General features: G+C 40.1%; 1 long non-coding RNA gene across 1 annotated transcript; it reads right to left on the bottom strand.

The window, feature by feature from the left end:
* Positions 1–7,106: 7,106 nt before the first annotated feature.
* On the bottom strand, positions 7,107–26,673 carry LOC140704830 (uncharacterized). Its single transcript, XR_012084286.2, has 2 exons — positions 25,794–26,673; positions 7,107–17,483 (listed from the first exon to the last, which is right to left on the bottom strand). It is a non-coding gene; the product is annotated as an uncharacterized LOC140704830 (long non-coding RNA).
* Between the last annotated feature and the right edge of the window lie 27 nt (positions 26,674–26,700).

Raw genomic sequence — 26,700 nt, 5'->3', positions numbered from 1 at the left:
TTGCTCTGTGGTGGCATTGGCAATGTATGTGTTATTTTTAATTGCCCTGTATAGGGTGGGTTTTCACTGGTTTCGCATCCTCATCTGTGTTTGCCGTTTTTAATAATAATAAAAAAAAATTATTATGGTCATTGACCAGCAAAAGTAAGGTACATTATTTAAAATAGGAGACATAAAATCAATCTAAAAACATTAAAAACGCTAAAACACTAAAAACATCTATATACATACAGTAGTGCCCCGCATAGCGATGATAATCTGTTCCGAAAAAATCATCGCTATACGGATTCGTCGCTATGTGGGGCAAAAAACCCCATAGGAACGCATTAAAACACGTTTAATGCGTTCCTATGGGGAAAAAACTCACCTTTAAGTGAAAATCCTCCATCCTGCCGCCATTTTCGGTGCCTCTAAAGCAAGGCAACACAGCGGGCGGCCATTTTGGAACCGCTGATCACCTGTGCTTCGTCTCTCTCTCTCTCTCTCTCTCTCTCTCTCTTTCTCTCTCTCCACCCCTTGCAGGTCCAGCCTGGGCAAGGAGACTGAGGCAACGCGCCGCCACGGCCAGCTGGCTTCCCCGCGATCTTTGCAAACACCCGCCCATCAGCTGAGCCAGCCCGAAGCACAGCTGATGGGCGGGTGTTTGCAAAGATCGCGGGGAAGCCAAATTCGCAAAAAACCCCTCTCCCCTTGCAGGTCTAAGGCTCTCTTTCGGGGGGGGGGCTTTGGGATGATCGTGGGGAACCGCTTCCCCACGATCATCGCAAAGAGATTTCCCCCATTTAAAACATTGCAATGCTATCACTTTTGCGATTGCAAAAACTCCATCGCTATGTGGATTCATCGTTAAACAGGGCGCTCATTAAGCGAGGCACCACTGTATATAAAAAACTACATTCATACATATTACTAAATATCTCCTACCTCCCTATCATAGACCTTATCTATTGGCTATTGCAACTCGCATAGAATGGCAAAATTGTTACTTTAAAGCTCATAGAGCCTGTTTGATCATTATACCAAATTGGTATACACCAATTTACAGATTCTATAGCTACATTTTATGTGGAACATTTCTTTCACGGATTTTGATTGCAGCAGCACAGAATTCAGCTACTTTTTTCAGCATATCTGAATTTTGGTTTAGCCCAGTATATCTGCCAGGGCATTGCCCTGTCAGCAAAAGCAGCATGTAATGTGCCTCTGATCATCCAAGAAATGCCCTTATGTAAAGGTTAACAAGGATTTCTAAAATGCCAGAATAAAAAGAACAATGAAGTAACACATGGGAGATAGATTCGATCTCACCAGAGATCAGGGCATATATGCTGAATGTAAGGGGTGCTGTTATACTTCCCTTCCTGGAAGCTGACGGAAGTGCACTGAAGCGAGCCAGATGGTTATCCTGTAATATTAGAGAAGTCAGTCCAATTGGTTGAAAGGTTAGTTTTGGCCAAAAGTTAAAAATAGCCAGTCATGCTCTGGTTTCAACCTTCAGGTAGCCCACTTCAAGCCTAAGGGCTGCATTGGATACCCCTCTTGGAACATTTAAGATAGCCCTCACGAATTTAGATTGAACTACTTCTAACTGGATAAATGAAGAATAGGGGCCCAATTGTGCCCCATACAAGAGCTGACTAAGGGATTTGGCCTGAAACAATTTTAGTGCAGCTGGAATGTACTTTGAATAGAAGAATTTTAGCATAGCTAGGCTAGATTTTTGTGCTGCTTGTACCACATTGTTAACATGGGCCTTGTGGTTTCCTTTATATTGGAAAATGACACCCAAATATTTATAAGCCTTAATTTGTTCTATCTCATGTTCATCAATTAACCACTTATAGATCGTGGGCCTCTGAGCGAACACTAAAACTGTAGTCATCAAGTACAGTGGTGCCCCGCATAGCGACGTTAATCCATTCCAGGATTAACATCGCTGTACGAAAACATCGCTAAACGGAAAGAAAAACCCCATAGGAACGAATCAAACCCTGTTTAATTCGTTCCTATGGGGCAAAAACTCACCGTTCAGCGAAGATCCTCCATAGGGGCGGCCATTTTCGCCGCCTCGGTAAACGAGGAATCTCCAGAAAACAGTGGGGCGCCATTTTGGAACCGCCGATCAGCTGGTATTTCCCCCCAGCTGGCCGGCGGGCATTTCAAAAGTAGCCAGAAGCAGGAGAGGGGGAGCCAAGCGCCAGGCCCTTTCCCTTCCCCTGCCGCCGCCACCGCCGCCCTGGGAGGAACAAGCCGGCCGGTTGCCGGCTTGAAGAGGAGGAGGTGAAGGGGGAGGAGGAGCCAAGCGCCCGGCTGTGCCGGGTCTTTTTCTTCCCCCTTCTCCCTCCACAGCCCGGGAAGCAACAAGCTAGCCGGCTGCAGGTTTGAAGAGGAGGAGGTGAAGGGGGAGGAGGAGCCAAGCGCTCGGGTCTTTTTCTTCCCCCTTCTCCCTCCACAGCCTGGGAAGCAACAAGCTAGCCGGCTGCCGGCTTGAAGAGGAGGAGGTGAAGGGGGAGGAGGAGCCAAGCGCCCGGCTGTGCCGGGTCTTTTTCTTCCCCCTTCTCCCTCCACAGCCTGGGAAGCAACAAGCTAGCCGGCTGCAGGTTTGAAGAGGAGGAGGTGAAGGGGGAGGAGGAGCCAAGCGCTCGGGTCTTTTTCTTCCCCCTTCTCCCTCCACAGCCTGGGAAGCAACAAGCTAGCCGGCTGCCGGCTTGAAGAGGAGGAGGTGAAGGGGGAGGAGAAGCCAAGCGCCCGGCTGTGCCGGGTCTTTTTCTTCCCCCTTCCCCCGCTCTTTCTCTTCCCCCTTCCCCCTCCACGGCCCGGGAGGAGCGAGCCCGGCCTTCGGATGAGCGGCCGCCGCCGCCTCCTCTGAGGAAGAGGCCTCCCCGCTCAAGCTCCCACCTGCATTTTCCCCCAGCTGACCGGCGGGAGCTTGAGAAGGACCGCAGGGGAGCCCTCTCCCGCGGTCCTTCTGATGCCCCCGCCGGTCAGCTGGGGGAAAATGGTGCCTATGGGGAAAAATCGCAAAGCGATTTTTCCCCATAGGTAACATCGTAATGCGATCGCTTTTGCGATCGCAAAATCCGCATCGGTATGCGGATTCTTTGTTAAACGGGGTGCCCGTTAAGCGAGGCACCACTGTAATTTATCTGTAGCATTTCCTCTTTACAGTATTGCACAAGAGCGTGTAATGCTCTCTTTAGTCCTATTGGTGTCTGTAAAATTAGGACTGCATCATCTGCGTATAACAGAAGGGATATGTGTCTATTGGCTAGTTTGGGGGGATGGAACTCTGGATGGCTCAGTGCCATTACCATTGAGTTGATGCAGAAATTAAATAACAATGGAGCTAATATACACCCTTGCTTCACACCATTATAGGTAGGAATTTTATCAGGCAAGTGTCCTTCCTTCTTGCATCTAATTCTGAGCGCCATATTTTCATGCAGCTTGTACATAAGCAGCAGAAGGCATCAATCTATTGTGGAAGACTCTAACTTACTCCAAAGCCTATCTCATGAAATTAAATCAAAAGTTGATCTAAGATCAATAAAAGCAGCAAATAGGGACCCTCGGGCTTTCTTAGAGTACTTATCTACTAGGTGCCTTAGAATAAGGGCATGATCCTGTGTAGATATACCAGATCTAAATACAGCTTGTTCATCTGCCAAAACACTCTCAGAGTCCATCCAATCTATCAATTTCCAAGATAAATGTTTGGCATAAAGCTTACTAATTATGGGTTGTAAACTGATTGGCCTATAATTAGCTGGATTGTCTTTTTTACCATTTTATAAATGGGAATAATAATAGCTGTGCCCCATTCCGATGACATGTGTGTGTTTTGGTCAATATAAGTGAAAAGGTTTGCCAGAACTGCGGCCCACCATTCACAGTTGTTTTTAATGAGTTTGGGAGAAATACCATCATAGCCCGGGGCCTTACCAATTTTCAATTGGTTCACAAGGTCTTTTATTTTAGAGATTGATACAGGGTGCCATTCTGGTAGATTCATATATAAACGACTCACATGAAATGAGGGATTGTCTCTTTTGGAATAAAGCTTATAGAAGTGGGCTTCCCGCACTCAAGCGTTAATATAAGAGTTCATCCTAACCGAAAGATTATTGGTAGTTAATGTTATGGGTTCCCAAAATGATTTCATATCTTTCCCCCTGACTGCTTTGATAAGTTTTTCCCATTCTATCTGTTGAGCTCTCCTTTTTTCTCTCTTTAATTAATTTCATATAGTCTTTCTTAAGTTGCAGCAGTTCCTCCACTTCCATTGATGATGGGTTTTTGTTTCATTTAAATTTTGAAATTACCAGTGTTTTGCATCAATACACTCCTTATCAAACCAATTATAGGACCTGCACTTGATAGTATGGGTTTTTGTTGAGTTATTTGAACCAGCTAAGTCTACTAGTTTATTAGTGTTTCATACAGCTGCCGTTTTCTGGATTTCTAGTACATTTCTCTCTGCTGATCAATAAACAGGATTCTTCTTTGACTGTCATCTGCTCTCTTCCCTCTCTCTCTCTCTCTCTCTCATACACACACACACACACACACACACACACACACACACACACACACACACACACACACACACACACACACACACACACACACACACACACACACACACACACACTCTAGCTGCCTAGAGTGGTCGTTCGACTAGATAGGTGGGGTACAAATGCAATAAATAAATAAAAATGTATTGGAGACATTCTCACTACACCAGATCAGCTTAAGTCTCTCTCCTCCCGAGCTGTGGGGGATGTTTGGATACAACGTATCCTCAGCTGGCCTAAGTCTGGATCAGTTACCTTGGCTAGTTAGGATTGTGCCCTAAACTGGAGATGGCTGCACATGGCTGAAGAACAAAAGGTAAGATGTCTCATTCATCCAATCTCAGAGTCAAGAAGAGAGATAAGAAAAGGAAGGAAGTGATATCTGAAACCCTAAGAATACCAGTCTAGGTTGAAGCAAGATCAGCATAGTTAAGCAGCATTTTTAATTAAGACTGTCATGCAGAGGAGAGGTAAGATCTGTTCTCAATCATCCCTGAGTGCAGGACACACAACAATAGGCTCAAGTTTTTTTTTCAATGTTTACTTTTTTAACAAGAGGGGTGACAGAAAGGAAAAGGGGAGTTGAGGTTAAAGGGGAAAAAGAGAAACAATCACATACTAACATCCATTCTATACCTATTGCTATATCAAAATTCCACGTTGCTCTATTTACTCTTTTCTGCTTTCTAGGTTTAAGTTCACATTTCAATATATGCTATTCATACGTTGCCTGTTGATTTAGTCCACTTATAAAATAAGTCCCATATTTCTGTTGCCTTTTGCAAAGGACAGTCCTTCATTACTTCTGATAAAATGTCCATTTCCGCTATTTCCCGTATCTTCTCAATGAGATCTTCTTGTTTCAGTATCGTCGGACTTTTCCAATTTTTGGCATAGAGAATTTTTGCTGCAGTAACAATATATATAACTATATGTTCCTTTGACTTATCTATGTTATCAGGTATCATATTCAATAAGAACAATTCTGGGTTTAGTGGCACCTTACAAAGCAATATTTGTTGCAACACAGCATGTACTCTTTTCCAATACTGTTTCACTACTCTACATGACCACCACATATGATAATAGCTTCCCACCTGTGCTTCACATTTCCAACACATATTCGATACATCTGTGTACATCTTCGACAATTTTTCTGGGGTCATATGCCACCTGTAAAACATCTTGTATATATTCTCTTTAAAATTAACCGATCTTGTAAGTTTTATATTATTTTGCCATATTTTCAACCATTGATCAATATCAATATTATGCCCTATGTTTTGTGCCCACTTAATCATACATTCTTTAACCATTTCATCTTGCATTTTAATTTCTAACAGATAGTTATACATTTTCTTAACTATTTTATCTTTTGAACCTAATAAAAGCTTATCAAACATCGTTTGTTCTGAGTAGAAACCTTCTTTTTTGTCTTTTGTATATCTAGATTCCAACTGTGCTCTGGACCACCAGTCTATATAGATATTCTGTGACTCTAGCTCTTCTTTAGACCTTAATTCACCATCATTTTAAAATAAATCTTGATATCTTAAAAGTTTTGCTTTTGTCATAAGATTAGATTGTGTAAAGGCCTCTATAGGTGACACCCATACCGGTATTTTACAGTAGGGTTTTTGTATAATCTTTCTCCACATTCCCAATAGAGCTTTTCTTATATGTAAATTAAAATGCTTTTGCTCCTTATCTTTTTTATACCATAGGTAAGCGTGCCAACCTAATTGTAAATCGTGCCCTTCCAAGTTAAGTAATCTATCATTTTCCAAAGTTATCCATTCTTTTATCCAATCTAAAATACAGAACCCAATCTGGAAGGCCAAAGCCACCCCTCTGTTTATCATCTTGCATTGCCTTAATTTTAATTCTTGGTTTTTTACCTTGCCATTTTAAATCTCATGATTATCTTGTTAAATTCTTGGGAAAAGGACTGTTTTAATATGATAGGAATTGACTGGGAAAAAAAGGATTTTTGGCAAGATGTTCATTTTGATCGTTGCAATCCTTCCCAACAACGATAATTGTAATTTATCCCATTTCTCCAAATTGTTCTGTATCTCCTTCATCAATTTCATAAAATTATCTTTAAATAATGTGCTCATCCTCTTTGTAATTTGTATCCCTAGATATCGAATTCTCTTTTCCTCTTGGAAGTTCGTCTTCTCTATTAGCTTTTGCCGTTCTTGTTCTCTTATATTTTTAGTAAGCATTTTTGTCTTTTTTGGTTTATTCTCATTCCTGCCATGTCACCAAAGTTTTTTTTAACATTGCCATCAATTCTTCTACTGACTGCACTGGATCTTCTAATATAATGACTAAGTCATCTGCAAAAGCCTGGAGATTATAGATTTGGCCTTTTACTTTCAGTCCTTTCAATTCCTTTTTTTCTCTGATTTGTTCATTTAGTATTTCTAGAGTCAAGATAAATAATAGTGGAGAGAGTGGACACCCCTGCCTGGTACCTTTTTGTATTTGTATTTCTTTCGACAGCTCGCCATTGATTCTCACTTTTGCTTTTTGTTGAGTATATATTGCTTTAATTAACTTCAAAAATCATTCTCCAACTCGCAGTGTTTCCAACAACTGTATCATAAAATTCCAATCAAGATTATCGAAGGCTTTCTCTGCATCCAAGAATATCATGGCCATCTGTTTCTCCGGATGTGCTTCATAATATTCCAAGGAGTTTAAGAGTATCCTTCTATTATTTTTCATCTGTCTTTTTGGAAGAAACCCAGACTGATCTTGATGTATTAAGTGAATTAAAATTCTTTTCATTCTAGCTGCCTAGATGGTTGCATATATTTTATAGTCCACATTCAACAATGAAATCGGCCTATAATTTTGAATTTCTTTACCTTCTGAGAGAAATTGTCGCTTCAGTCCATGTTGTTGGCATTTTCCCCTCTTCTTCGACACATTCTAACAGCTTCTTAAATGGCTGAAGTAGCACCTCTTCCAGTTCTTTATAATATTCTGCTGGTAATCCGTCTGGACCTGGTGTTTTCCCATTTTTTTGTTTTTTGGGGCTTCTACGATTTCTGCATATGTTATAGGCTCATTTAAGGAGTGAATTTGATCTTTGGTCAATTTCATTTTATTGTGCTTTAATATATATTCTTTCTGGGTTTCTTTGTCGACTTCTTTTTTCTTATATAGCTTCCGATAGAAATCCTCGGCAATCTTTTTTATTTCTTCCTGTTTAAATTTGTCCACTCCTTTTTCATCTTTCAAAATTCGTATTATTGTCTTCTCCTTCTCTTTCCTTAATTTATATGCTAACCACCTTCCCGGTTTGTGTTCTCAAAAAAGTTTTGCTTTACAAATTTAAACTTCTTTGCAGTTTCTTTGGTGAGTAATATATTTATCTGGTGTTGTACCCATTTTATCTTATCTATCAGTTCTTTATTTGTTGGATTTTGTTTCAACTGGCTCTCCTCTGTCGCTAGTCTGTTTTCCAGAATCTGATATTATTTCCGTCTTACTCTTTTTTGTTTTGCTGCAAATCTTATGGCTATAACAATAGGCTCAAGTTAAAGGAAGCCAGATTTCGGTTGTCTATCAGGAAAAACCTTCTGTTAGAGCAGTAAGATAGTGGAACCAGTTACCTCGGGAGTTAGTGAGTGCTCCAACACTGGAGGCATTCAAGAAAAACTTAGATGATCACCTGGCAGATATGCTTTGATTGTATTCCTGCATTAAGCAGGGGATTGGACTTGATGGCCTAGTAGGCCCCTTCCAATCTCACTTTTCTATGATTCTATGGTTTTTGGTAAGCCAAGGAGGTCCCTTTTATCTCTTTCCTCCTCCCTCCCATATTTCTTATTTCTTTATTCATGTTAGAGCATTGACAATTTAAAATTATGGATATGCATGAAATATAAAATTTAAAATATTAAAAGGATTAAACAGAAGCTGGCTACTTCAAATAAATTGCATGCACATAAATGTTGCATTGATTGAATTCCTCCACAGTCACAGAAAAGTTGTCCTGTATCCAAGTAGCCTCATTTTACTTTACTATTCTTTGATCTTCCTACAGCACTATGAAGTCTATGAAGTGACCTCCAGATGGTCCAGCCAGGATCTTGTCTTGGTAGGAGACATTCTTCAGCATTCATTCATCTGGCAAGGTGGGTTGTTTTTGCTCTCCACAGGTTTAGCCTAGCCTCTTCTGGATTAATATTTAGAACTTGAGGGATATGCAAACATTTTTTCCTTGACTTTAGCCATCTAGGGCGTTGGTATCCATGAAGTGGATGGGCCTGATATTACCTCATATTTTTCTCATTATTTGCTATGACCTCTTGTTGTACTTCCAGAGGGTCAATGCCAGACAAATTCATTAGATACATAATAGGTGTTTCTGGTCCATCTTTTGGTAATTTTAAACAATAGTCCATAGTTCATTTTAAATATCTTACAACCCTTTTTAAAGCTTGTCAATCATTCTGTGTAGGTTTAACAACTTTCCTGCTCAGATAGCCTACTGCAAATGCAATGTCTGGACGTGTCTATAGCGCCAGATATAACAAACTTCCAATTCCAGACTGATACAATTCCACACTTTGAAAACATTCATCACATGTGTTTTTCAGGAATTCTGGTGACATAGGTGTCTTAGTTATTTTTGCATCTGTTAATCCAAATTTTGTTACCAACTGTTCTATTTTTCTTTTATGGTTTAAGAAAATATTACCCTTTTTGTTCCTCACTATATTTATGCCTAGATAGTACTGTACTTCTCCCAAATCATTCAAGTTGAAATGTTCACCAAGTAGCAGTGCAAATTGTTTTACTAATTTCTTTGACTTGGCTGTAATACACAAATCACCAACCTAAGCCAATAATATCATGAATTCATCTCCAGATCCTTTTGTGTAGACACACTGGTCTGCCACACTTCTTTCGAAACCTATTTTATCCAGTGCATCATGCAAACACTGATGCCAACACCTTGCACTTTGTTTCAATCCATAAAGGGCCTTTTTAAAAGGTCTGTAGACCTTTTGGGGTTTGTTAGATTCATACCCAGGTGCTTGTTTCATTTAAACAATTTTTTGTAATGGTGCATTCAGATATGCAGTGTCACAATCAAAATGATTAATTATGCAATTTTGTTTTGCTGCTAGAGATAATACCAACTGCAAAGATTCTGCTCTAGCCGTGGATGCATGTTTCATTATAAGAAATGAACTTTTCTTGTGCAAAACCTTTTGTGCTACCAATCTTGCCTTGTACTTCAATGTACCATCTGACAACACTTTGCACCTATTACACTATGTGATGGTGGTAAATCACTATAGCGTCCCTTATGTCAATGGTTCATGTTTGTTATGTTAATTATTTATGCAGATTCATGTTGCTGAGAGCTGGAGCCGAGAGAGAGGTGATAAGAGGCGGAGCCTGAGAGAGAGTCAAAGAGTCAGAGAGAGAGTATGAGTAGAGTGAGAGAAGGGAGAAGGAGATAGAGTGTGGAGTTTGGGGAATTCTGAGGTGTGACTAGAGTTAGGAGTGTATTATCAGATAGAAGGTTGTTAATTATAAATTTACCTAAAGAAGATATTAATGAATCTATATCAATTTATGTAATCAGTAAACAAAAGTCCTATTTAAAAGACTTTGAAGTGTGGTCTTGACGGTCAAGCAAGGGGCACGAGGGTGAACGCCACAATCACATACCTCAAACACTTTCTGTTTTACAAATGATTTGAACTCCGAGTCCATTGCTGAGTTCCATTTCTCCTGCTCATCCTCTGGCAGTTCTAGTATTTCTTTATAACTTTGAAGCTCACAGCCTACCTGGCATACTCTGATTTCATTTACTACAAATCTTTCTGGTGGTACACGATTTTTTGCTCTATTTGACCTGCAAGGAATGACCACTTGCTCAATTTCCTCAGTCTCTTGTACCATATTATCTGCATCTTCTTCCTGTTTAACTTTAGGCTTTATAGGAGATGTCTCTGTGGCATTGGGTGTATCTTTGCCAACTACCTTTGTCACAGGTGAACCTTGACCATTTGCCTGAGCTTGAGCTTGCACCTCAGTGTTAAAAGGTATAAATACCTCTGAATTAGTGTGAATTTCCTTCCACCCTGAGTGTATTTCAAAATTGGCACTTCTTGTAATTACTGTTTTGTTACCTCCAGCCCAGAACCTGTACCCTTTTGTACCTGCCTCATATCCTACAAATCTGAGGCACTGGGATTTAGGTTGACCTTTTCTCCTCTGAGTCTTGGGTATCAGAATGTGTGCAAATGAACCAAATACCCTTAGATGTTTAAGTGAAGGCCTCTTACCAAACAGTAAATAATATGGGGTTTCATTTGTGGTTGTTGACCACAACCTCTTGCTTATGTAAGCAGCTGTGATGATTGCTGCTCCCCACACTGCAGAAGGCATCCCTGCAATCCTTCATTATTTGAAGCACATTCAGTTTTCTCTCCTCAACACCATTTTCTAGAGAGCAATAAGGTCTTTATATGAATTATGCCCCTCCTTTTCACGCCACTGTTGAAAATCTTGATCCAGGAATTCCCCACCCCATCAGTCTGAAACTGATTTAACTTATGGAGAAAACACCTTTCAATCATTGCTACCCACTGTTTCAACTTTGCACATGCTTCACTCTTTGCTTTTATCAAATAAACATAAGAAAACCTTGAAAAATCATCAACAATTAGTAGAATTAATTTGGCTCCTCCTTCATTGGATTTGAATGGCCCTGCTAAATCTGCATGCATGAACTGAAATGGCCTAGCTGACATTCTGTCACTCTTCTTATTCACAGGAAACCTTTTTACCTTGATTTCTGGTATACTGCACATTCCAGAAACCTAGGATATTTTTGCAGGTTTAAATCTGGAGATACCTTTGCTAACTGGGATAGATGCCCAAAGCTAGCATGCCCTGTTTAATTGGTGTGTAAAGGTTCATTGTATACTTGTGACACACTCACAGACTGCTGCTCTTTACTTTCCATAATGTATACACCACCTTTTAACTTTCCTATGGCACACTGCATATTACGGTTACTTACCGAAGCAGAGTCATTTTCAAACATCACCTTGTACCCACACTTGACCAGACATGGTACACTTAATAGACAATAATCCATTTTGGGTACACATAAGGTATTAGGAATGATTGTCCCCAAACTTGGCACATAAACATTTCCTTGTGCTATTATCTCTACCTGAGATCCATCTGCCAAAGTCATACTCTTTACCTTGAGAGAAAAACTGTCCCTCAACAGTGACTTGTCACTGTCAATAGTCTGGATGCAAGCAGAGTCCAAAATCCAGACATAGTCTTTCTCTGGTGGTTCTTCTTCAGGCACAGGTGTAGCAATCATTTGTACTGACATCGACGCTCTTCTGCCTTGGCCACTCTGTTGCTTATCTCCGTGTTCCTCCTTTATCTGAGCTTTGCCGTTTCTTTTACGATGGCCAGTAGCACCACAATGAAAACATCTTCTTACTGCAAAAGCCTTTTCATCCTGACTCACATCTATTTGTTTGGCATGTGCTGATTTGTACCATGTGGCATTAGCATATTTTGCTGTCGAGTAAGCACAACAACAAAGCTGCTGTTCTCGTTGTTTATGGGTATGCACCTCTGTTTGACTCAGCCAGTTTCCTAAGTATTTTTTTTTTCTGGTGGCAACTTTCTCTTTGAAAACACATTTTTAAAAGGTCAGTGTTTGTTCCAGAGCAATGCCAAAAACTCTGGGGTAGGGGAATGTTCCAAAATCTTGTCTTCCCAGCTAATTCGGAGCTTCCTCTCTGCTTCTCTGTTCTTTAAGTGGAAGGTACAGACCTGTGTTTATGAAGAGTTTGGTTTCAGTTGGTTGTTTTTATAATACAAGGAAAAAACCTTCTGATGCAGAGGTTAGCTGGTGCTCGATGGCCTCAACGGTTTCCCCCTGGACTGTCAAGGCATGATCATAATCAAGATGAAATTCTTGGAGTATGGAAATGTTACTTGATCACTGTCTAAATGTTAAAAAGTAATGGTGCCAGGATCCTTCCCTGCAGGAGACCATTCCTTTGATGTCTCCAATGACTGTGCCTCCCTTGAAATTCAGCATAGAATCTTTGGTTTTGAAGTAAAATGGCAACAATTTCTGTTGGTCTGAAATGTTAATTTATTTCACATGATGGCTATAAATGTACTTTGTCAGAGGCTTAAAAGGAAATTATTTGCTCCTGTCATTTTTTACCATATCTACTTACAACTATCTTGTCTAGGAGTATTTTATGTATAGTTTCTCAAGTAATCAGTAGCAAAATATTCATGTTCAAAGGAAGTATTAGAATTAGAAGTCTTAAAACTGTGGAAATATTGTTATAGAATTTGCAAAAATCAGTTTGTTAAAGTATGTGTGCTACTTAAAATATTATGGCATTTGTAAATGCAAACTACCCTATTTTTGATATTGTAACCAATTCACATATTCATAAGTACAGCCACAGAACACTTCTCCAACTAACAGAAACAAGATAATTCAGAAACAACTGGCAGTCTCATTTTGAGAGACTTCTATCCCTGGCAATATGGGAGCTTTGTGATTGCACTGGAGCCCCAGCAGAACTTTGGACCTATGCTCTTCGAACTAAAAGGCCAAAATAGTTATCCTCCAAATGATACATTCATTAAGCTTTCCTTCAATGACTGGCTGCCCAAGTTTGATCTTTTTAGATGGATTGCATCACTGCTTTGATTGTGTTTTTAGTACTGCCTGTGTCTCCCATCTCTAAGAGTGGTATTTTGTTTGTTCTTTTAAAATATTTCAATATTTGGTGTTTTTAGCTTTAAATATTGCCTTTTAATTATGTAAACCGCCTTTGAATACTCATTGTTTTGATCTTAAATATTGTCTTTAAATGCTATAAACTGCCTTGGGTCCTTTTCGAAGGAGAAAGGTAGGGTAAAAATATTTTAAATAAATAAATAAACTCCATTGTGGTGGTATAGCTGGAGAAGTCCTGTGCGAGCAGTTATTTACATGCCTTTTCTGTGTAACTGGAGTTTGAATATTCCTTTTGAAATGCTAACACCCTAGCAAGTACATATATTACACAAAATGTATTTGAGACAAGGTTTGGAGAGTAGCCTAAACTGTTGAATCAACAGTTATATTGCTCACACTTTGTTAACTCTAACTAAATACAGCCACAGTAGGGCAGGAAAGTTGAAAAAATTGTGCTTTACACTGCTGCCAGTAAAAACTAGCCCTACCTCTCTGGGCTGAGTCATCATACTCCCACTGAGATGATGAAGTTCGGGCTGCAAATAGAGAGTTCCAGCTGGACTGAGGAGTGCACAGCACCACCCTGGAATGCAATGTACAGTGTCTCTTTTATATAGCCCCCTGGGGTGAAAATTTATAGCAAACAATGCTTATGAGGGAACTCTGTTAGCAAATGAGAAATAGCACCATAAAGTAGCTCCCCAGTAACTCTTAGCTACTAGTCCCACAATGCCGGCAAACTAAAAATAGTATTTTGCTAGTTCATGGAAGACAGCTTTAGACTGTACAGAATTAATTAAAAGGAGTTATGTCCAGTATACAATCAAAGGATTTAAATGCTGCCCTAATATATGGATGGAGAAGCTAATGCTAAATCAACTTAGGAAAGAATATAAATCAAAAAAGCCACTACCCATAAAATGTATTATAATTTGAAGATGACAGGTAGACAGAAAGATCTGCAGGGCCTACACTATCACCACTCTCAAACTTGGATTGGATCAGTGGCGTCTTCCTGTTTCAAGAGCGATGTGCCAGCATTTTAAATATGGCCACCATTGACCTATTAGCCAATTTCATTGTATCTGTGATAAGTTGAGCCCACTTTTTTCACATTTCTTTGGCAATATTTGAAATGGGATCTCATCCATAGTCAAAACGTAATACTTGAAATGCTTTCTGTCACTTCTGTTTCTGATAATGGGAGAAATGTCAGGATTTGTTCCTAACATGTGAACAAGGGCTAAATTTAATATTGTAGAGGGAATGTAAAATGGATGACAAATGTAAAGTCATGCCTGTAAAAGTCAAAGTGAAATGGCTGACTGATAACATGCAGCTGGAACAAGCTTAGGTAGTGCTTGTTAACCATGTTCAGCTGCATGGTCTGCAGTGATAGGCTGATCTCACTATATAAGCAGAGGCGTGAGAACAGCACATTGCCATTCAGTTGTGAGTCTGGTGGTCTTTACTTCTTTGAATGCCTGTATTGCTCTAAGTGATTTATGCACAAGCTATGTATATAATGCCATGCATATATGTATGCTTTATGCTGATATATGAAGTCTGAATATATCATGCCATAGGTTTCTTATCAAACTCTCTCTGTGTTTTTCCTAAACTCTCCACATCTTTATTCTGCTTATTAAAGGGGAGGATTTGAAGCTGCCTGATAAGAGACTCTGTTTGTTATCTTGGGCTCCAAGGTTTCTTTTCACTAACAGAGTGCTCTTGTAGCTTCAATATCCAAACGCTGACTCCAAGCTTCTGGAGAGGCAAACGCCACATTGGTGTTTGGAGTTGGCACTCAGCCATCAAAATGTGCAAGCTTCAGTTCAGCTGTAACAATTGATCTACAGGAAAAGGGAACAAGATTTATTTGGAGCTCTCTTTTCTCCAGCCATTTCATCACAGAGTATGATCCAGCTTTGGGAAGCAATACCAAATTGATACGATTTGCTCTCACTTCATCCTCCAGTGTCTGAAAAGTTGTGCTTTATCAGCTATTCTTAATATAAAGTTGTACAGATATGTTAAGTTGTCCGACCACTAATCCTGGTAGCATAATCTACATCAGGGATTGCTAACTGTTTGCTGGAGCCCCAGCTTGAATCAAGACTCAATGAAAATTAAACAAGCCCAGATCATCAGAAATAGATATTCCACCTAGCAGGACACCTTCTATTTAATAATATACAAATGAACATAATGCTGTGTTTCAGAGTCAAACTAGATGCAGAAAACATTCTATAATTCACAACTCTCACACTGAATAGAACTTTTAGATGGATGTACGATGATTTAGACTAGGGAAACAATTCTGCAAAATGCACGGAACATCCTCTATGTTCTTCAAGCAGAAAACAGAGCGGCTATTACATAAGACAGGTAAGTTGTAGACTTACAGTCAGAAGATGGTCCAAAACCCAAGCAGGAAGATGGAAAGACAGTGGGAAGCTAAGTAGCCAGGGACCATACATGCCTAAGACATGGCACAAAAACATTGTTCCAGAATTGTGCCTTGAACTGAAACGTTGTAAACCTAGGTTTTGAAAGCCCATTATTGTGATCTATATAAGCGATCTAGTAAAAAGTGTCCTATCTAGGAATACAGTATAGCCTTACTCATATGAAGCCAGGCGAACACTTCTACATCTGATAGCGTGCACAAACCAAAGTAACTTGTGTTTCCTATAGTTATATGGTTGTTCAGCATTCCCCTTAGATTCAGAAAGAGAACTCTCTGCACCTTGAGGGTTTTCATTTAATCTTCCTGAGGTCCCAGGATCCACCTGATCTACTTCAAGATCTCGGCATGGGTTGTTCCTCTTGTGACATTTGGTTTGGGGAATTCTAGGTCATCCTCTAATGAAAATGCATCCAAAAGGGTCATAGTATCTTTTGCCAGTGATATCCCTCAATTGTCAAAGTAACTGCATGGATCGCAACAGGGTTGTAGTGATCCCAGGACACACAGAATCAATACCTGATGAGGTTTTGATTAGCGAGAACTGTGAAAGAATCTGCCACCTGGTGGCAAGCTGAAATACCTTTTAGCATTCAGAACACTATTCCACTTCATTAGAAGACTTCTGCCAACTTCCATCAGAAGCATGGAGTATTGTCTCCATTTTCAGATTATTATTAACATAATTTGGTCGGTGGGTGAGTAGTGAATCGTGAACAATGGACATAGGTGGAACTGAATGCAAAACTGCAAATGGTTAATCAAGCCATCAGAACACAACTGCTTACTACTACTAAGAGAATTGCTTAATATTTTGCAGTTCACTTCTGTCTGACCCAAATGATTATGGCTGCCCACCTACTGAACTTTGTGTGTAAATCCATCAACCAAGATAACACTCTGTGTATCTGAGGAGACTAGAATCAAGTATATTCAAAATAAAATGGAATGTTAGCTCCTCAGGTGCTGTGGGACTTTTTGTTTTATTGTGAATATCTGGGGGCAATTAACAAAAGGATATGATGTGCTGGTATGCATTGTAAGCTGCCATCCCAAAGGGCTCTTTGTTTTGTGTGTGTGTGTGTGTGTGTGTGTGTGTGTGTGTACAATGCATAAAGTATGGGTGGCCATGGATTTAGTTGTCCCTTCCAAGTTTACACCTAAAGTCAAGAGGAGCATTATTCTTTTGGGTGGCATGTACTTTCCACTCCCCTGGAGAACTGCAATCCAAACTATTCAGTTTTTCAACCAATCTGTTTCCTAGCAGGTAGCTTTCTTGTTTTTTATTTTGTCACAGCCTACACATTCTGTGCAGGGTCAAACCTCTCCCTCTTCTACTTTGACTATTTTTTTTAAAAAAAGCAAACAAAGAAGACATCCCAAGTGCGGTCTTGTTCTCTCCCTTCATTCATTTAAAGCACTAATACATTTGCCAGGACAGAGCAATTGCAATGTTTGCTTCCTCTATTTAATTATCTCCAGCTGACCATCTCTCCGTAGGCTTGGTGTTAATGACATGTATGTGGGGTGGAGAGGAAACATCAAACTTTGATTAAGAAGTCACTGTAAGCAACTTATCTTCCTCTTTTTCTCAGCCCAGCCTCTTTGTGCAGTTTATTAACTGTTCCACACCAGTTTCATTTGTAGCCATTTCTTCCCTCTGGAAAGCCTGAAAAATAGGACAATAATCACTAAACATTATACAGACATGCAATCTCTTCAGAACTGTATGCTGCATGAAGACATGGGGACTAGCTGAACAATTAATTACAGTATACAGTCTTGCCAAATTTCAAAGCTGCAACTTGAAACATCCTTACACCTATGGAACTTTACCAAAATGTATGTTGGGTCACAAGCACTATGAAAAAAACCTCCTATTATCAAACATAATAGTAGTCTTGTCTAAATTTAACTGCATTTTTTTTGTTCTGGCATATGCCAAGTGTGTGCAATTAAATTTCATGAAGATTCATAAAAATCTCCAAAGCAGTAGCAGATGGATACATATCTGGAATCTTGTTGACTTCTCTTGCATGCAACAGCACTTTCTCTTTTTTGACAGCTGGGTGGGTGGCCCATAAACATGGTGTGGAAATAAGAGATGTAATAATTTTAGAACACCAGAACTGTAAGGATCCCTATGGATTATCAAGTCCACTCCGGTCAAGGAGAAACAGTGCTGAATTGAATTCCCAAACTCTGGTTCTACAACCAGATACAGTCATGGCCAAAAATATTGGCACCCTTGCAATTCTGTCAGAAAATGTAACACTTCTCTCAGAAAATTGGTGCAGTTGCAAATGTTTTGGTACTCACGTGTTCATTTCTTTGGTTTGCGTTGAAACAACACACAAAAACAGAGAAGAAAAGTCAAATCTGAAACAATCCCACACAGAAACTCAAAAATGCACTGGCCAAAATTATTGGCAAACTTAGTATTTGATAGCACCCCCTTTGGAAAAACTAACTGAAATCAATCGCTTCCTGTAACCATGAATGAGTTTCTTACACCTCTCTACTGGAATTTTGGACCACTCTTTTGCAAACTGCTCCAGGTCCTCCAGATTTGAAGGATACCTTCTCCCAACTGCTGTTTTGAGATCTCTCCACGGGTGTTCATTGCTGGCCATTTCTGAACTCTCCAGTGCTTTGTTTCTAATAGTTTCTGAGTGCTTTTTTTAAGTGTGTTTCAGGTCAATATCCTGGTGGAAGACCCATGACCCCTGGTGAAGACACAGCTTTCTGACACTGGCCACTGCGTTACGCCCCCAAATTCTTTGATACCATTCACACAGTCAAGGCATCCAGTGCCAGAAGCAGTAAAGCAACCCCAAAACATCTTTGAACCTCCACAATGTTTGACTGTCGGGACTTTGAATGCCTCGTTTCTTTTTCTGTAAACAGTGCCATGATGTCCTTGACCAAAAAGCTCTACTTTTGTCTCATCTGTCCACAGTATGCTTTCCTAGAAGGATTGTGGTTTTGTCACATAAGTTTTGGCATACTCTAGTCTTGCTTTTTTATGCCTTTGTGTCAGCAGTGGTGTCCTTCTGGGTCTCCCACCATAGCATGCCTTTTCATTCAGATGGCGATGGATAGTGTGAGCTGACACTGTTGTACCCTGTGTCTGCAGATCAGCTTGAATTTGTTTGGAAGTTAATCTGGGTTCTGTATCCACCATTCGAACAACACTTCGTTGTAATTTTTCAGTAATTTTGCTCTTCCATCCACGTCCAGGGAGGTTAGTTACAGTGCCATGGGTTGTCAACCTCTTGATGATATTTGCGCACAGTGGACACAGGAAAATTAAGATTTCTGGAGATGGACTTGTAGTCTTGATATTGTTGATGTTTTTCCACAATTTTTATCTCAAATCCACAAATAACTCTTTACACTTCATTCTTTTCTCCATGCTCAGTGTCACACACAAAACAAAGTTTGAATCAACTTTCTCCATCTCAACTGGTTGCAGGTGTGATTACTATATTGCCTACATCTCTTATTTGCGACACGTGTGTCTAAATACAAATTGAAGGAGCATCACATGCCTGAAAAACAATTATTTCTTACAATTTAGACAGCGTGCCAATAATTTTGGCCTCTGCATTTTTCGGTTTCTGTGTGGGATTGTATCAGATTTGCCTTTTCTTCTCTGTTTTTTTTGTGCTGTTCCAACGCAAACCAAAGAAATGAACACGTGAGTACCAAAACATTTGCAACTGCATCAATTTTCTGAGAGAAGGGTTGCATTTTCTGACAGAACTGCAAGGGTGCCAATATTTTTGGACATTACTGTACCTAAACCACTGAGCTATCTAACAGTTCTATTTACTAATAGTCTTAGAACCTCAGAGACGGAAAGAGCCCTATGCATCTTCAAGTCCAGCTTCTGTAAATAGGCACAGTGGGGAATTGAACTCCCAGCCTCTGGATCTATAGCCAGAGCTATCCAGTAAGGACTTGAAATTACCAGTTACTCAGTTCACATCTGTCTAAATATTTTAATATTCTAAATTATCTAAACTTCTTATGTCTGGCACAAAAGATATACTATTATTCCCAAATACTTATGGCCTTTCTTATCACAGTTCTGAAACACAATAAATGCTGTGCAAACATAATTTAAGTGAACATCTTTCAGCAGGCAAAGTAATGAGGCAGAACTGGTGAAATTTCTCCAGCCCATGAAGCAATAGGTTGGTCATGACTACATTGCTCTGTCACTGGTCTTCCGTCTGCAACATTTGTGGACTTTTACGTATTTCTTCCAAGATTGCAAGGGCAATGCATTCCTGTGCACATGTACTCAGAAGTAAGTTCCCTTGAGTTAAATGGGACTTATTTGTGCATTGGCTTAACACCCGAGATATTGACTAGAGCAACTACTAGCTTTTTCACCAATGCAAGTAGCTTCATGCCAAACCATTTTGTATCTACTCTCTATATTCTTCAGAAAATCGATCATTCACATCTTCGCCAGTTTGTAATCCACTTGGATATTTGAAAATTAACAATGCTTTGGGATGAACTGGGCTGCTTAAAAAGGGATAAATTATATATTAATGTTTCCTCATTTTTATGCAGGACATCTTTTAATTAACCAGAAAATAATATTCTATAAATGTAATTTCTTCATAATTGTATTATTTTACTGTACCTGCATCTTTTTCAGCATGTAATGCAAATTTACTTGGTTTTAAACTTGGTACATAATTTATTGACCATCAATGTGCCCAGCTTGACCCAGGGGATGCAATCTACTTAAGAAATTGGTGTTTATTTCCACTCAGTATGACGAGCTTGTAGCCTTAATATAAAAACTACTGAAAAGATATTTATTTATTTATTTATTTCATTTATACCCCGCCTATCTGGTCAATTGTGACCACTCTAGGCGGCTTACAACAAACATTATAAAACAATTAAACATATAACATACAACAAAACATAGTTTGCATAAATAAAAAGAAATAAAATTTTTCCCAAAGATGGCAAGAAACAGGGTATGTTGTAGACGAAAAGGAAAAAACAATAATTAGGAGTTAGCTGGAAAGGGGAAAGGCCTTATGTCACAAGGTGGAAAATATGGGCAGGGTTTTCAACCCTATCTGCTATGGTTATTAAATGGACTACAGTGGTGCCTTGACTTACAAACGTCCTGACATATGACCATTTTGAGTTATGACCAGCTCCGGCTGCAAAATTCTGCTTCAACTTGCAGCTGGAGCTTCCAGTTACCAACAGAAAAAGGCAGGGGGGAAAAAGGAGGGAAATTCAAATTGCTAACCATTGGTAGGCAAAGAGGCTGCTTTTTTGTAGTTCTTTCGCCCCAACTGTTAGAATGAATGTGATCGGAGGAGGTGATGGACTGCCTGGTAAGGTAAGGTGCTGCTTTCTGCTTTTTAAAAACTGTTCTGGTGGTTTTTGCAGCATGGTTTTGAGCTGGGGGGTTATTTCTGTGCTGTGATAGGTCTTGGGGGGGTTTGTTTGTTTGGTTTTCCCCCTAATTTCCGATGGGTCTTGGGGGGGTTTCCTTGCTTTTTAGGTTTCCCCCTCCCATTTCCGATGTGTCTTGGGGGCTTTCCTTGCTTTTTGTTTTTCCCCCATTTCCAATGGGTGCTGGGGGAGGGTTCCTTGCTTTTAGGGTTCCTCCCATTTCAAATAGGTCTTGCACGATCTGCTTGCTTTTTGCTTTGCTTTCTTTGCATTTCCAACAGGTCTTGCACAATCTGCTTCTTTTTGCTTTGCTTTGTTTGCATTTCCGATCGGTCTGGCACAATATGTTGTTTTGCTTTGCTTTCTTTGCATTTCCAATGGGTCTTGCACGCTCTGCTTGCTTTTTGCTTTGCTTTCTTTGCATTTCTGATGGGTCTTGCACGCTTCGCTTGCTTCCCCCCCCTTCAGCCTGAAGGCATTAATCGTGTTTCCGATGGGCCTTGCAGTGATTTTTTGTGATTTATTTTCTTTGGCTGGAACGGATTAATTGCATTCCTATAGGAAATGGTGCTTTAACTTATGACCATTTTGATTTACGACCGGAGTTCCGGAGCCAATTAAGTTTCTAAGTCGAGGCACCACTGTACTTCCCTCTCATCTTATCATTAAGGTAAGAAGCAAAGCTGACACATGAACTGCTTAAAATTGTTGACAACGTGTGAGAAGCCAACATAAAAGGTGACACAAATAGGGACAGGTTCCTAAATACAACTTTCCAGCAGCAGGCACATAACGACAGACTGAACTGTTACTAGCATCGTAGCAGAGATACAGAAAAAAAATAACAACAAAAAAAAAACAAAGAGGGAAAACAAGAAATCTCTAAGAGGGAAATTTGAAGCTACATTTGGTATGTTGAAATCCAGTTTAGTGGATAGAGTGATGGACTAGGACTCATGAGACCTGGGTTTGAATCCCTATTCAGGGACAGAAACATACTGAGGATGTGCAACTGGTAAAACCACCCCTTAAATATTTCACATACTGTACATTGAAAGTCCTATTAGGATTATTATAAGTCAGCTTCTATGTGAGGGCACATAACAGGGATGCTGAAGTAGGGGAATATATTATCTGATCAAAATAAATAAAAAAGACAAAACAATATATTAGAACAATACAAAACACAGGCATGGATGAAAGGTTTCTTGAAAGAAAACTCCTTTAATGAAAAACCTGCAAAGTTATAAAGTGAAATGACATCTGGTCTCTAAGCAACTAGAAGAAACAAATAACCAAGAATTAATGGAATATCAATACACCTGAAGGTTAAAGAAGAAATTGCCAAAATTGGATTGAGTTGAACATTGTTATGTGCCATCAGATTGCTTCTTACTTACAGCAACTCTATGAACTACTGACCTCCAAAGGGCCCTGTCATCAACATTCCTGCTCAAGTCTTGCGAAACTAAGGCCATGGGTTCCTTTACTGAATCAGTTCATGTCATATTTGATCTTCCTCTTATCCTGATGCCTTCAACTGTTTCTAGCATTATTATCTTTCCTTGTGAGTCTTGTTTTTTCATGGTATGCTTAACAGTATGATAGCCTCCGTTTAATCATTTTGAGAGATAATCCAAATTTGGTTTGATCTAGCGCTCACTTGTCTTACTACCAGCTCATGGTATTTATAAAGTTCTTCTCCAAGACATATTTGAAGTGGGTTTTTTTCCTTTTAACTGTTTTCACTGTCTAGCTTTCATATCCATACATGATTGAGAGTACAATAGTGTAAATGGTCTTGGCCTTGGTCTCCAGTGACGTATTCTTAACTTGTGAATGTTCCTTCCTCCTTGTACTTCTGAGTCTCAATCTTCTTGTTTCTTGTCTAGTCTCCATCTGGATTGACAAGTGAACTCTGATATTGAAAATCTGTAACAATTTTGATTTTATCACTGTCAACTATAAAGTGATGTAATTATGTAGTCATGATTTTTGTCTTCTTGCCTTTCAACTGCAAACCTGCTTCTGTGCTTTCTTGTCGCATTCAACTATAGTTGTTTCAAATTACTGCATTTAATATACACAATAAAAACTGAAATTATTAATAATATTTAAAGGTTTCCATAGTATGGGACATTAGTCATCAGTCAGTCAAATTGGAGCCAAAAAAATCAAAAGACTGAGACTTGGAAGGACAATTATGAAGGAACTAGGAAAGATTCTCAAGTGTAAAGAGCATGTTACTGGAGGCCAAGGTCAAGGTCATCTATACTATGGCAATCTTGAGTACTAAGTACACATGTGAAAGCTTGATAATGCAGAAAGCTTACAGAAAACAATTTATTCAAAATTCAGATTTTTAGACCAGCCATTCTCAACCTTTTTTTTTTTTTTTGGCAATGGCCATAAACAGGGAAGAAATACAGGTGAAATCAAGATCATATAAGCTGCACAACAACAAACAAGTTCTAGATCAAATGAAGCCTGATTTAGCATCAGAACCTAAAATGACTAAACTGGGGCTACAAGAAGACTCGCTAAAAAAGGCAATAGTGCTGGAGAAAGTAGAAGGTAGCAGAAATAGAGGAAGACCTAACATGAGATGGATTGGCTCAATTTAAAAAAATCATGTCTGTGGAGGTCACCACTGACACCCCTAATGGGCTGTGAGCATCAGTCTTGGAACCAGCAGCTGCTAAGTCGGAGGTGCACACTGGACTTGGGCAACCAGAGGGGGAGAGGACTAAGGTATGAGGGCCACCTGATGAAGGGGTAGGGAGGAGGCTAGCCTACAGATGGGGGCCATAAAAGAGGTCTTAGAGGAGTCAGAGGGGGATTCAGAGGGAGACGAGACACACCTGGGTCCTGTGGGAGAGTGCTCTGAACCAGAGTTGGTGGTGTGAAGAGATGTGCAGGAAGAATGGGAGGAGCCCTTGAGTGTAGAGGAATGTCAGGATCTGACAATGACTAGGACTACATATATTTCAAGGACTGTTGGATGGGTTAGGTTTAATATTTGTTTTAGGATTAGTTCTGCATCCCGTGGGAACAGGCTAGGGAATTTGAACAAGCGTGCTGTGTCCTGCTATCCACCTCACTGCAGAGGCCACCACCAGCCTCTGCCAGGCCAAGTTAGCCCCACTCCGTCTAGAGTCAACACTGGAAATGGAAAAGGCAAAAATAATGGCAGAGAACTCCAGCAGCACCTGCTACTTTCACCTCAGCTACCAGCGGTGGTGAGCCCTAGACCTTGTTGAGGCTGCCAGCCTACAAGCCCTCCTTCCTGTGAGCCCCAATCTTGTGGAGGCCTCCCTTAAAAGAGACTATAGACTCATGGGCCCCAATGAAGTAACTAGGGGACCTAAGTCTGATTGAGACCATGCAATGGAAAATATTCTTAACTTTGCCTCTGGCAGGAGCCTTAGGAATGGAGCAAAGTTGTTTCCCCTTCACCAGTTCTGATAAACCCCATTGTTGTTGACTCAGAGCAGGTGAAGTTGATGGGATGGTGAAAGGTTTATTTGTTGACCCTGGACCCAGCAGGATGCACTACTACTTGGTTGTTGCTACATGCCATCAAGTCACTTCTGACTTATGGCAACCCCATGAAAGAGTGACCTTCAAAATATCCTGTCCTCAATTGCCCTGCTCAGCTTGTGTAAATGCAAGGATGTGATTCCTTTATGGAATCAGTCCATCTCATAGTTGGCTTTCCTCTGTTCCTGCTGCATTCAACTTTCCCCAACATTATTGCTTTTTGAAGAAAATCTTCCCTTTTTATGATGTGCCTGAAGTAGGACAGACCCAGTTTCAACATTTTTGCCTGCAGAGGTAGTTCAAGCTTGATTTCCTCTAGGACCAACTTTTCTCTTTTTGGCAATCCAGGGTTATCTGCAAAACCATCCTCCAGCACCATATTTCAAAGAAATCAATTTTTCTTCCTGTCAGCCTTCTTCACTATCCAACATTCAAACCTTTACACAGTAACCAGGAATAAATAGTGTGGATGACTGTCTTGGCTTTTGTCTCCAGTGATACATCTACACTTGATGATTCTGTCTGATTTCTTCATTGCTGCCATTTTAAGTCTATCTTCTTCTGATTTCTTAGCTATTGTATCCATTCAGATTGAGCAATGCTCTTTAGTTTGGAATATATGATCATCCATTTTACATCATTAATTCGTACGATTTGTCCTTCAAATGTTGGAAACAATTTGGCTGTATAGAACAGGATGCAATCAGCATATGCCAAACAAGTGGCTGTAGTTCTCAGTGAATCATGCAGGATTCTTACTGGCTGCCTGAAACATATACTTATAGCAGAGTCCATTATTTGGCTGGCATTGCCCCTCCAGAAGCACATCCAGAGGTACTAGCAAATGATGAACAAAATAAGGCACAGCACCAAACCCATGCACTTCATGGACACCAACTCCCTATATTATGGCTAAAATTGAGGAAAGCTTTTCTGCACACATCTTAAGCTCTAAATATTAAACTGTAGGCTAAACCTACAGAGAATAAAAACAACAAACCTTGTCAAATGGAGGAACGCTGAAGAATGTCTCCTAATAGAAAGATCAAAGAATAATCAAGTAAAACGGAGCTATTTGGACCTTTCTGTGAATGTGTTGAAATTGAATCAATGCAGCACTTCTGTGCATGCAATTTATGTCCCACCACATATACAAAAGACCCAGCAAATGGCAGAAACATTATTGAAGTAGCCCGTTTCCGGTCAAAAATAGTCTAATAATCTTAAATTTGTTATTAATTTCACCTATATTTCATAAACGTCCATAAATTTAAATTGTGTAACGCTCCCATACGAATAAAGAAAGTACTGTATGCCATTTGCGGGAGAAGCTTCTGCCCTCATGGAGATATATAGTACGTGGTGAGGCACAACTACTTAAGACGCCGAGGTTCAACGATGGTGAAGCTGAACCCTGGACGAAGGCATGGCCTCTGCAGCCGAAAGGCATTAAAAGTTTATTGTGAAATACGCCGCCGGTCGTGATTTAATTGGGTTTTTGTCCCCGGGTCAATAATGCAGGAAGGCGGCAGCAGCCTCCAGATCCTGCCATGCCCTGGGAGGCTTCGACAGCAACAGCAGCCAACGTCGCTGGACAGGACAGACGTAAACTCCTCTCGGGATCCCGGGAAAGTTCCGTCCGGAATAATTCACCTATCTCCTCCTCCGAAAGAAAAGAGAAAGGCGGGACAGCGCGAGCTCCAAGCGCGAAACCTTTGCCCATGCGCAGTACGGACAACCGCCCCTCTCCTATCTATGAAAAGAAAAAAAAGAGTCCAACTTTTCTGCCTCCTGCCGCATATCCGTTAAACGGACCAGCAGACGCTACGTCATTTCTCTCATGTTTCGTAGCGCCGCCCGCATGCTTTTCCGCAACCAGCACCAAGACAAAAATGATGCGGAGTGGG

The sequence above is a fragment of the Pogona vitticeps genome, chromosome 2 (genome assembly GCF_051106095.1).
Source record: "Pogona vitticeps strain Pit_001003342236 chromosome 2, PviZW2.1, whole genome shotgun sequence".
Classification (NCBI taxonomy): domain Eukaryota; kingdom Metazoa; phylum Chordata; class Lepidosauria; order Squamata; family Agamidae; genus Pogona; species Pogona vitticeps.
This window is presented reverse-complemented; position numbering and strand designations above follow the sequence as displayed.